Source organism: Danio rerio, chromosome 20 (genome assembly GCF_052040795.2).
Source record: "Danio rerio strain M-AB ecotype USA chromosome 20, GRCz13ab, whole genome shotgun sequence".
NCBI classification, from domain to species: Eukaryota; Metazoa; Chordata; class Actinopteri; order Cypriniformes; family Danionidae; genus Danio; species Danio rerio.
The window spans coordinates 31,189,185-31,201,417 of record NC_141040.1 but is presented as its reverse complement, the minus strand read 5'-3'; the positions used below and the strand labels follow the sequence as shown (position 1 = coordinate 31,201,417).

Genomic DNA, 12,233 nt, shown 5'->3' with positions numbered 1-12,233 from the left:
TCAACATTTATAACGTTACTTCAACGTTAAAAATAAAACTGAGAAAGAAAACAAAACTCATTTACTTACTAATGGTTCTAACGGTGTACAAAATTACGGAATACGTTGTCTTTAACCAAGTACGTTAACAGGTACTTTAAATAATGTAGCTACTGAAAACAACACTTTGTGGACCTTACTATTCAGAGTCGGAAGTGACGTCATGAGTTATTCAGTGTTCATTCTGATTTATTTATTACAAAAAAAAAAGATTTATTTATTACAAAAGCAATAGCACAACAAATGAATAAAAGGTCTATACAGTCATTATAAAAAGACTATTGTATTATTCTGTGTATGTCGATTAAGTGTTCGCTACAACTAGTGGGTAGAATAATTGGTTCTGGTATCGTCACGTATTGCCCCCCTAATTGTGTCTGTAACTTAGGGAAGTAATTAAAAATACTTTTAAAAACAATAAACGTGTAAACAAAATTCGTACAAATACCTGTATTTACATAATGTTGTCAGCAGTAAAGCTGTCAGCAATACTCAGAGAGAGAACACAGAAGCTGCCTCTATGTGTCCTTGAATGTGGGTGTTGTTAACCCTGACCTGAACTTGATCAGGTCAGTTCGGGTAGCAGCCAGACAATGTACTTTCCAGATGGCCAGACTTGAGAGCAAAACTGATTGCCCAGATTCAGTGTTGCCAACTATTTCCGATGGTAAGTAGCTTAAGCCTGTATGGTATGGAGGTGAAGGCCGTAGCTAAATGTTGCCAGATGACGTCAAGCACTAATTTGCATATCAGTGACGTCATCGCGTAGTATCTGACAAGAAACCCCGTCATGTTTCTACTTCCTGAGGCGGTATCTCTCTGTCGGAGGTATTACTTTATATTTACACATTACATCCAGAATGTAATCAATAAATAGGTTCTTATTAACATATTACTTAGCGTGATGACGTCATTGCGTAATCGCAACTTAAAACTACAGCTCTTTATGTAGTATACAAAATAATGAATGTTTTCTCAGATTGATTGGCCATCTCAGCAAAAACCTTGTTTGAAAAATGTCCATTTAGATTAGTATGAAAAACTGTTCAAAAGCATGCAAATCCCAAATGTGCTCAGCCAAAAAACGCAAAAGGTGCAAATTAACTATTCATCAAAGGCGGCAACACCACAGCTCCAAAAATACAAATTTATTAAATTAAAAAGCCTGATACAAAGCAGATTTGTATGAAATTGAGATTTTAATGAAACTTTATAGTTATAGCACTATTGGAATTAATTGCTACCTAAATAACCAACAATTACACATGTTAACAATTTAACAAATATCAGTAAATTAACGGTTATGAAAAACAATCGAGCTCGCGATTTACTCTACTGAGTGAAGCCTGCAGCCACTGCTCTTTTGAGTCACTTTTTTAAAATAGCTAAAAGTAGCCAAATGAAAGTTAAAAACTGCTAAATTTGTTGCTAGTTGCTGTTTGAAAAAAAAAAGTTGCTAGCTAGTATGAAAAGTGATAAACCTAGCAGCAAAATTGCTAAGTTGGCAACATTGCCCAGATTCTCAATATGTTCTGTTTTCCCAGCAAATGATATGGTCTGCTTGCAGTGCCTCATGTCATAGACAATACCTGAAATACAAATGCTGTGTAAAAAAAAGAAAGAAAGATAGAAACCTTATGATTTTCAAACGTGATAGCCCGATGTTGTATCTTTTAATCGTTCATTCGGAGTAAATATTGATATTTAGTATTAAATAGGCCTACACATACAAATGGCATTTCATGTTACCAAGAAATACAACTTGTTTTTGGTTGTGACTAATTCTTTTGTCACCTCGTCATTGAACATCTTCCAGATTAGCATCAGAAGCTGTCGTGACTGATCTGGGTTGTGCAGAAACCCGGCAGATGTGGTGGCTTTGCAGGTTAAACAATCTCTTGAGGTTAGCAATAAATAACCTCCTGCAGTGTCTCTGAGTTCTCACCAGAGGGCAGAATAAAAAGATTAAATGTGGTACAGTACTATGTTATTTGGATTTTTTGTTTTTATTGCAGTAACAGGTCATTACAATGAAAATACAGACGAATAAGTATATTACAAACAATGCAAATATTACTTTTGCACAAAAAGAGAATGACCATTTTTAAAGAAGTATTAGAGTGGTATGACAAAGGGAAAGATAGTGAGAAAGAAAAAAAGACAATAAAGTAATAAATACATAACATAAACAGAAAAAATATCAAAGAAGAGAGAGGGCACTTGAAAAATAACACAAATTAATGCAGAATATTAAATAAAGCACATGTTTTAGAAGTTTTAATTGCTTTCTTGTTATGAGACTGAAAAAGTATTTAAGTACAGATCCAATTCTCGTTTAAGAAATACTAAATTTGATTTACTGTTAGTATATCACTTGTTAATATACTTATAGTATACACTTATGCATAAAAAAACTTAACAATAAATAATAATAGATTTATACAAAAAATAAATTGAATAAATGAAATTTGTTTTGTTAATGTAAATGCCCAAAATATCATGTCTAACTTAATGAAAAATCACTATAAACATTTTGGACTATTAGAGTGTTCACAACAGACCAGAAAGATTTAAGAAAGGGACATTGCCAAAATAAGGGAGTACTGTTATTTGTTGTTTGGCTCTTGTTTTCCTACTTAGTTAAAGGTTTTGTTAGAACGGAAATGTTACTGTAAGTCACCATAATGAATAATTTCCTAGGCAAATCAGGACAAAGAATAATATTCAGCTTTTCACAAACTATAATGGCTTCACTAAGCCTTCAGAGAAAGTATTTAGTGAACGTTTACATAACAGGAATAATGTTCTGAGAAAATTTTGATAGACTTTTTTTTTTTAAGGAAAAAAATCAAATAACAATAAAAAATAAATAATAATAATAAAATAAATAATACAATAAAACACCGGTACATAAATGAACAGTTGACTGGTCACATATTTTCTTACAGGTCACATTAACAAATACATATAGAAATCAGATTACACTGTGTAAAGGCATAAGTACAATCCATTTCTCCCAATATTGCAGGTATTTGTCCATTTGTAGTTTTAAAGAAGAAGTCATCCTCTCCATATTTTGAACATTAGATATGATATCCAACCATTCAGATTTTGTATGGGGATCCAGTTGTAGCCACTTTCGAGTCACAGTTTTCTTACTGGTTGCTAGAAGTATTTTTAATAAATACTTGTCTTTTACCGTTAGGTTGGCTGCAATTTTTCCCAGATAAATTGTTGTGAAAGAAAAATCCACATCATATCCAAACATATTTCGTATTACTTGCATTACGTCCTGCCAGTATGACTGAATGGATGGGCAACTCCAAAATATATGAAAGTGGTTTGCCAAGTCTTCTCCACATTTCCTCCAGCACTGTCCCCTTTCCTTCTCCCGTGTTTGCATGAATGTTAACTTGGAGGTTATAAAGTATCTGCTAAGATTCCTCCAGCAAAAATCTCTCCACATACCAGAGCTGGAAGTGGTAGCCTGTACTGAGCAGATATTCAACCAATCTTCCTCTGAGATAACTAGGTTGGATTCTCTCTCCCATTTTAGTCTGATGTCATTTGTCGAGTCTTCCTTGGATGGCAGAATACAAATTTAAAACAAGTCTCCTATTGTCTTTGTTTTTGTAGATGTCAATAACTAAGTCAATTAAATTGGGGGATGATTTTTAAAAGACTTTTTCAAAAAAAATGTAATTAATTATACATTCTAGCTAAGTTCTGAAAAAAATTGACATTTTGAACATGCTTTCATTGACTTAATGAAAACATTGAGAACACTCCTAACGTTTGGAAAACGTTCTAAAAACAAAAACAGCTGGAATTATTTAATTATTTTCTGCATTTAATTGCAGTAAAGAGCTATAGATACCTTGTCAGATATTATAGACCTTAAAATATGTCTATTTCAGAGAAATATTCTGTCCAAAGTAAACAATATTCAGGGTTTAATCATTAGTTGTGTAATCACAAACCGATAAGCCTATAAAATGCTAATTTGTCTAACATGATTGTCTGGTTGATGGCTTTATGTCCAGATAGATAGATGAGAAAGTTCTAATCACGCGAAAACAAGTGAGAAAAATATTTTAATGCCTCTTAGGACTTCCATATTTACTTATTTTGCTATAATGTATATATTACCAAAAAAAAAAAAAAAAAAAAAAAAAATATATATATATATATATATATATATATATATATATATATATATATATATATATATATATATATATATGTGTGTGTGTGTGTGTGTGTATATATATATATATATTCAGATACAAACTAAATAATGGTTGATAAAACAGTTCAACAGCCATTCAAATATGTCTGTTTTATATAGCAAATTAATTTTATTAATACAGGCTTTTTCAGATAATTTTAGGTAGTCTGATCTGTTTGAACATATTTCTTAACTGGGCCCATGTTGGTTTGCTTATGTAGTTATTTAGACAACTTTACCTGTAACCACAGGGTGGCAATGCAACTCCACAGAGAAATACTGTATAAAAGGCAGAAATAAAAGTCAATTGCTGATTCTTTTTCATGGAGTAAAAAATAACATTAGAAAAAAAATTCACACTAAAAATATAATAAATATAAGACAAACGGCAGATTTAAGAAAGCAAAACACTCATAGTTTAATATGATCATAATCTTTAATATTAGTATTTGTCATGGGTTAGATACATTTACAGTTACAGTGCACAATATCTTTTTGTATATTAAAAGTAATCCATGAGTTTATTTTAGAGGATTGTTTGTAACCAACACAAAGCACATACCTGTAGATGATTTCATCAGTAATTTGGAAGAGATTTCTCTCTTTCCTCCCCTTTGAGTCCAGGAACTTGCCATCACTCGATACAAAAATGTCCACTTTCATTAAAATTATGGAGATGGGCCAAACCACAACACTCCTTCTTGCACTTTGTTTTTGTCCATCAGCTTTCTGTTGTGACATTTATGTGGATGAATGGCCTGAGAAAGGTCAACGGCAAACATTGATTACACACCTTGCTGTCAGAAGGGCCCTGGGGAGAGGAGTAAGTGGCCATTTGTTTTCTGCAAACTCTTGTTCAGAAATCTTCAAAAAGTGCTGGCAGAAGTGGCAGAAGCATCGTAGGGTTTTCCATCACACTCTGGCAGCGGCTGACATTACAGAGCTGTTTAAGGGCTGACTGCTCCCCAGACAGCCCAAACTGCAAAGTGTGACTTAGCGGTTTTATTAAACACAGTGCTATACTATTAAAATTAAAGTCAAACCTTTAAACATTTTAAAACACTTATACTGGACTGATCTCGTCAAAACTTTCAGTGCCTTATAGAACATGTCCACTGTGCACCAGCAACTGGGGTGCAATGCTTCGCAAAAGACAATAGCTCCAAACTGAGTTGTAGTTTTCATGACAACGATATGCTGAAATTGATCTAAACATTAGCTGATTGTACGTGTCTAGGCTAGGATTTGGTGATGTTACTTTGTAAAGAAATACTATGTACTGTTCTGCAGCTATTGTTGTTTCGGTTGTCAAATAATCTCCCAAAACACTGCTGTGTAAAAAAACAACTAAAATGAGTATAAAGAGCTTTCAATTTGTGTTTGAAATCAGTGTGATCAGTGTGAGTCTCCTACTCCTTCCTGAGCAACAACTCGTTCCCTTAAAAAACTGATTTAGTGATTCAAAAAACTTTTGAACTGAATTTAATTCAACATAGGCTCATTCTGAAAACGTAGCCCTATATACATTTCTGGAGATTGCGAATTATGTAGCCAGAAGTATGTATTGGTACGTCTTTAAAACACTATAGGGCGGTATGACACCGTTCCTTTTCGTGCTTACCAGCTGACCACTTACATCCATATGGACAGCTTTCCCACTATTACCACTTTAGTTCCAGTTAGCTCGCCATGTACGTCGGCGGACTTGAAATGCAGAGAGGAGTTGACCACGATGGCAGGGTTCGAGTCCGACTAAGAACGGTTCCAGAATCTGAAAACGTGGTTAAATATCAGGCGAGGGCTTTTCTTTTTCTGAATTTTTTTGAAAACTGTCGGTTGGGTTTAGGGAAGTGGGTGTTAGGGGCAATCAGTGCTTTTGAAAACAATATTGGTTGGGTTTAGGGAAGAGGAAAGGCGGGTCAGTCAGTCGACAGTGGCCTCTGGAAGATTTACGCGAGAACAGCAGGCATGAATGGAAGAGAAATTTGAGATCTGAAAAAGTGTACACAACGGCCACTGGTGGATTTGCAAAAACAGAAACTACATTAAAAACGTAGCACCTTATTTTGCGCTCTCCAGAAATGTATTTAGCGGTTTTCAGAATGAGCCTGGGTTGATTTAAACTTGTTTTTAAACAAATGATTAGGGGAAGAACAAATTACATATTACTAATAAGTGAAGTCATAAAAGCAATGAATATGGGAGTGATAACACAAAATGCAGCCATGACATTAATTGTGCAATAACCAAAATGCACACAAGCTCTAGATATGAGATTTTGCTTTTATTTTGTTTAAGCTGAGAGCCTCGAGGATTGTGCTTTTTAAAATTCTGTGCCATGTGCAAGACACTGTAAGAGTGCAATGATCAAATATATAGAAAAGTGGGCATATAAGTGTGGTTAAAGCACTTAAACATTTCCATCTTTGGATCAGCCAATCACATGGCAGTAACTCAATGCATTTAGGCATGTAGACATGGTCAAGACGATCTGCTACAGTTCAAACTGAGCATCAGAATGAGGAAGAAAGGTGATTTAAGTGACAGAGTATTTCAGAAACTGCTGACCTACTGGGCTTTTTATGCACAACCATCTGAAGGGTTTACAGAGGATGTCTTAAAAAAGAGAAAATATCCACTGTGCAGCAGTTCTGTGGGCGCAAATGCCTTGTTGATTCCAGAGGCCAAAGGAGATTTGCCAGACTGATTCCAGCTGAAAGAAAAGCAACAGTAACTCAAATAAACACTTGTTACAACTGAGAAGTGCAGATGAGCACCTCTGAATGCACAACAGGTCCAACATTGAGGCGGATGGACTACAGCAGCAGAAAGTTAAACTGGGTGCCGCTCCTGTCAGCTAAGAACAGGAAACTGGGGCAACAATTGGCTCAGGCTTACCAAAATTGGACAATAGAAGATTGGAAAAATGTTGCCTGATTTTATGAGTCTCAATTTCTGCTGCGCCACTTGGATGATAGGGTCAGAATTTTGTGTCAGCAACATGAAAGCATGGATCCATCCAGCCATGAAGGATTAAAGGGGGTCCAACCTGATACTAGTAAGGTGTACCTAATAAAGTGGCCAGTGAGTGTACATCAGAGTTTGTGAACATGCACCCTATACTGACACTGAGGAAAAGAATGGTTGAATAAAGTAATTATATTTGTTTTATGTGCACACAAATATAGCTTCATAATATTCTGAATGAACCACAAAGACAGATGGCCTGTTTTGACCAGGGTTGTTCAAACTCGGTTCTGAACGGCTGGTGTCCAGCTTATTTTAGCTCTAACTTGCCTCAACACACCTGCAAAGATGTTTCTAGAAAGCCTAGTAAGAGCTTGATTAGCAAGCCCAGGTGTGTTTGACTGGGGTTGGAGCTAAACTTTGGAGGACACCGGCCCTCCAGGACTGAGTTTAGACACCCCTGGTTTTGACAAATGTTTTGGTACTTCTCTGTACTTTGAACAAGACAACTCTCAGATTTCATACAAAATATCTTAATTTCTCTTATGAATGCAAACGAAGGTCTTACCGGCATTGGAATAAAGTAAGGGTGAACGATTATTCTAGAACTGAGCAACAACCTTGAAAGTAAGGAACCTGTAGAGTGCCCTCTAATTTTGATCTCTACTGACTTTGTGTGGTGCTAAATTAATTGTTATAGTTATCGATCTTAACTGTACATAATACATAATATAGATACATTTCAGATATGTGTAGATTAAATCTGAACTGCAGATTTAATAACTGATAGTAACGTCAGGCTTTCCTGTCTTAAAACATCTCCAACAAAGCACAGCCTGCACAACAGAGAGGTGTATTTTTCGCAGATGTTGTTGTTGCTGATTCTGAAGCTTGGACCAATGAGATGCGAATGGGCGCAGGCACATTAGTGGTGGTGCATTGGTTTTGTTTATAGGGGACAGCAGAAGGATTATCCCCTTCAGTCCATTTCATTTGATCCATATGGCCCAAAAGGCCTTCGCTTCAGCTGTGCCACAGCTTGAGAGCCACGCTTGAGTTTGTTATTGTCCCAACGCAGGCTGAATGCAGTGCTGCAAATCCCGACAATATAATATGCACAGTCAGAGCTCTGGCTTTCCCTCTCTACAATGACACAGACAGAACCGCAAAGCTTCTTTACTTCTTTTTCAACCTTCATACACAAAGACTGTGCATGCACAATAAGCGAAGTTTAATTCGATCATTTCCAAATGAGGTCTCGGTGGAATCATCGATTACAGGGCTGTCATGGTGAAGTCGTATATCAATAGATTTGTATCATCATCTAAAAGTGGACCTCTCTCCCTCTCTCTCTCCTCCTATGAGCAGGAGCTGAGCAGAGCGATTTACAGGCTGTCGGGTTGGCTTTGTTCCCGTGTAAGTCAAGTCTCGGTGGAGAAGAGACGCATCAGTGCTCCAAATGGCCCCAGCCGTCTCATTGCATTATCTTCAAATGGCACGTCTGATGGAGAAGTTACAGAACAGCTCTCCTAGCTTCTCTCATTTAGAGATGCCTCCCTTATTAACATGTACTGCACCTACAAAGTGCTTTATATCTCAATGTGCGACCAGAATTGAACACGTTTCCCAGAGCGCAAGTACCTGTATTTGTGGGTTTAGTAAAACAACCTTCCTATACTGTAGCTTCATACAGTAAGACGCAGGGTGTATTCTCATCAAAAGAACAACATCAAAACTGCATTAATACTGGGTCAGCTGCTATAGAGGGCGATTATGAAGAAGTTTTGAAAGCTCTGTACTCAAGCAGAGGAGGTGAATGAAGCAGAACCAACTCCTTATTTTGCCAGCGGCCTATGTGTGGCTGCCTGGAGGAAAAAAAGAGCTGTATATTCCAAAACTTGTTGATGAATGAAAACACACACTTACATAATTATATAAATATATTTATGAAACCAACTTAACTGTGTGTGTGCTATATGTGTGTATGTGCCCATGCACAAGAACAGCAATATCAGTCAATTTTGACTTCGTAGAAATACTTTTCTTTGTCCACATAGGGGAAACAGCTCGTAAATCTCACAGAATTGGGTATTTTGAAATTGAAAAATGTATTCATTGATTCCTGTGAGGGTTAGGGGATAGAATATACAGGTTGTACAGTGTCACAATCATTATGTCTATAGAAGTCCTGATAAAGAGTTTAGTTTTCACACTATCAAATTTTCAACTATAGGGCTCTATTTTAACGATCTAGGCGCAAAGTCTAAAGTGCATGACGCAAAAGCATTAAGTGCGTGTCTGAATACACTTTTGCTATTTCAAGGACTGAAAAATACGCTCTACGCCCTGGTGCATGGTCTACCAGGGTTGTGCTTATTCTCTTAATGAGTAATGTGTGTGTTTTGTGCATAACGAGCATTCAACCAATCAGCTACAGTCTCGTCTCCTATTCCCTTCAGGAGTCAGATGCATCACGTCATGGTGCATTTGAAATTTACATGTCGGACTTTGTAAGTGGAAAAACTGAACGCTTCACTGGCAAAAATACAGTTAAACAAACAATCTGTGCAAAGGATATAGAATGAGCCTCCTCCATTCGGCCTCTTTACTTTCACTCTTTAATCCTTTACTTTTGTGAATAAGGAAACGGTGTTGTACGCTCTTCACTGAAGACATCCATTTGCCAACAGATTTATTTTAATTTGTTAAACTCCAAGATTTGTTTAAAAACTATTTCTAAATTCAGTTCTAATTTCCAGCAAATTAATAAATGAACAATAATAATGAAGTGTGGTCAAAAAACTGAGTTGTATCCAAACACACGTCCTATTCTTATGTCCCATATGGTGATGCAGACATCTACAAAACCCGAAAGGTGGACAAGTCTAAACTTGTTTTTAATAAAACTAATATAAATATGCATATAATAAATAATATTGCTAATAATAATATTATACAAATGCAAATTGTCATAAATTTCCTGAAAAAAAGCATAGAGGCATGAAGGCATCGATTTTTTTTTCATGTAGAAAATTTTTGTAACAATTTAATCCTTTATTTTTCACAAGTAAAGATATTTGTGTATTGCTGTACATCCTGTGTGTATTAAGCAATGTGCTGGATTTTAGACCTCCTTTTAGATGCTCAATGGTGCAATCTATTTCAGAACTTAAAAGAAGCAACGCGCCAACAATGCGCCTTAACACACCTCTATTTTAGACCAGCACGTCCATGAGTCCAAAAAATAGCACAAATGGATTTGCAGTTGAAACGACATGGTGCAAAACGTGAAAATTATGGTTGCGCTGTCCTAAAAATAGCAAGAAAATCATGCCAAACATGTCTTGCACCTTATTGCTCAGTGTATGAAAATAGTAAACAAAAAAAATTTAATAAAATTTTTTATAAATCTAAAGAAAGGTCCTTCTAAAACATTAAACATGCCAATATAATAGTGATTCATTCATTTAATAGTGATTGATTGATTCATTCATTCATTCATTCATATATTTCAGAGGTCTCAACAGGGAAATAAACCGTCTTAATAGTTATTAAGTGTAAAATCGTATTATCTTAAGTGTCTTACGCCCGATTCACATAGGGCTTCAGCGTCAATGCTTGACAGTGTGTGTCTGAAGTTGGGGCTGAGGCAATCATCATAGCAGCGTTAGCCAATAAAATTAGTCTGCTATCGATTCCTGTCTGAGCTGGTGCATATGCATAAAGCGATCTGATTGGCTGACGCGTCCGCTGGCGCTTGAAAAGTTGAAAATTTCCCAACTTCTGCAGCAAGCAACACCACTGAAGTGGTGCCAACGTATCCACAATGCAGTTAGGCAATGCCTGACGTCACCCATTCAAAGTGAAGCTCAAACTTCAGACACTGCCCTTGGTCAAGCGTTGGCACTGAAGCACCGTGTTAATGCACGGTTATGCTTACCAAGGCTGCATTCTTTAAATCCAAGCAATACTTTTCAATATTGTGAAATATAATTAAAGTAACTGATTTCTATTATAATAAATATTCTCAAAAGCATAGCTTTACAAAGATGTATTTGAAATATCCATTATATTTAGTATCCAAGTGTAAACATTCACTGAATACTTATGAAAGAATACATATTACAGTGTTGCTAATACAGTTATCTGTATTTATAGGATTAGTTTCAGCTTTCGGGTTTCATTGCTTTAAATAAATCTGTGAGATGTTCAATGACAGTATTGGATCAGAATAATAATATGAAACAACAGACAAATAATTCTGACTGACAGGGAAGCCTTACCGGCGCCCAACTAATTGACAGTGTAAACATTTTAAAGCATCAAATTTCTCAGGTGAAAGTGACTGACTGACAGCCTCAGCCTTCGGGTCCTCCAAGCAATTTATCATCCTTATCCGAACTGTGGGTAATTTATCTGGCAGCACAGAGAATGTGTGTATGTACTGTGGCTCTTATGGAAAAGACCTGACATTCCACTTTTTTAAATCACTTGTCAGGTAACGGCTGTCAGAGAAGGGCAACATTTTCCTTCCCCCAGTTTGACTCTTTCATAAATGTCTGACATTGTGCTTTACTAAATGCTAAACTTTTACTTGAGTAAATGAAATATACACTACACACCACAATAAATAATGCAAAAATGTGAAAGGAATTTATTTCTACAAAGCAGACACAAGTCCCATGAGCCTTCGCTGTAGTTGTTGTTGTCTTTAGGTAGGATATTTTTAGCTCAATAATCGCATGGAGATAATTATATCCTAGCAATTAATAGAATATAATTATCCGCCACATACAACCACAAAACAATCCCAGAGTGACAGATATCAGGTGTCAACATTGTAATGAGATTAGATTCAAGCGGATTTAGAAACATACATGCCTTGTTTATATATTTATCCTATCACAGACTGGAAATGTGCATGTACAGCATGGCTACAGTACTGTATGTCGAATGTCTTAACATACATAAAAGAAGTTAACAGCTATAAAAAATCGTA

General features: G+C 36.0%; 1 protein-coding gene across 8 annotated transcripts in view; it reads right to left on the bottom strand.

Moving 5' to 3' along the window:
• The window catches only part of ppp4r4 (protein phosphatase 4, regulatory subunit 4), a 68,758-nt gene extending 68,033 nt beyond the window's left edge, over nt 1-725 (bottom strand). For 7 of the 8 annotated variants that reach the window (XM_087298254.1, XM_087298259.1, XM_087298257.1 and 4 more), the window contains exon 1: nt 488-725. The gene's annotated coding sequence lies outside the window, so the exon portion shown is untranslated. Of the gene's footprint in view, nt 1-69; nt 209-487 lie in introns of those variants that run through there. The other variant, XM_087298263.1, reaches the window with a different exon arrangement.
• Nucleotides 726-12,233: the final 11,508 nt, after the last annotated feature.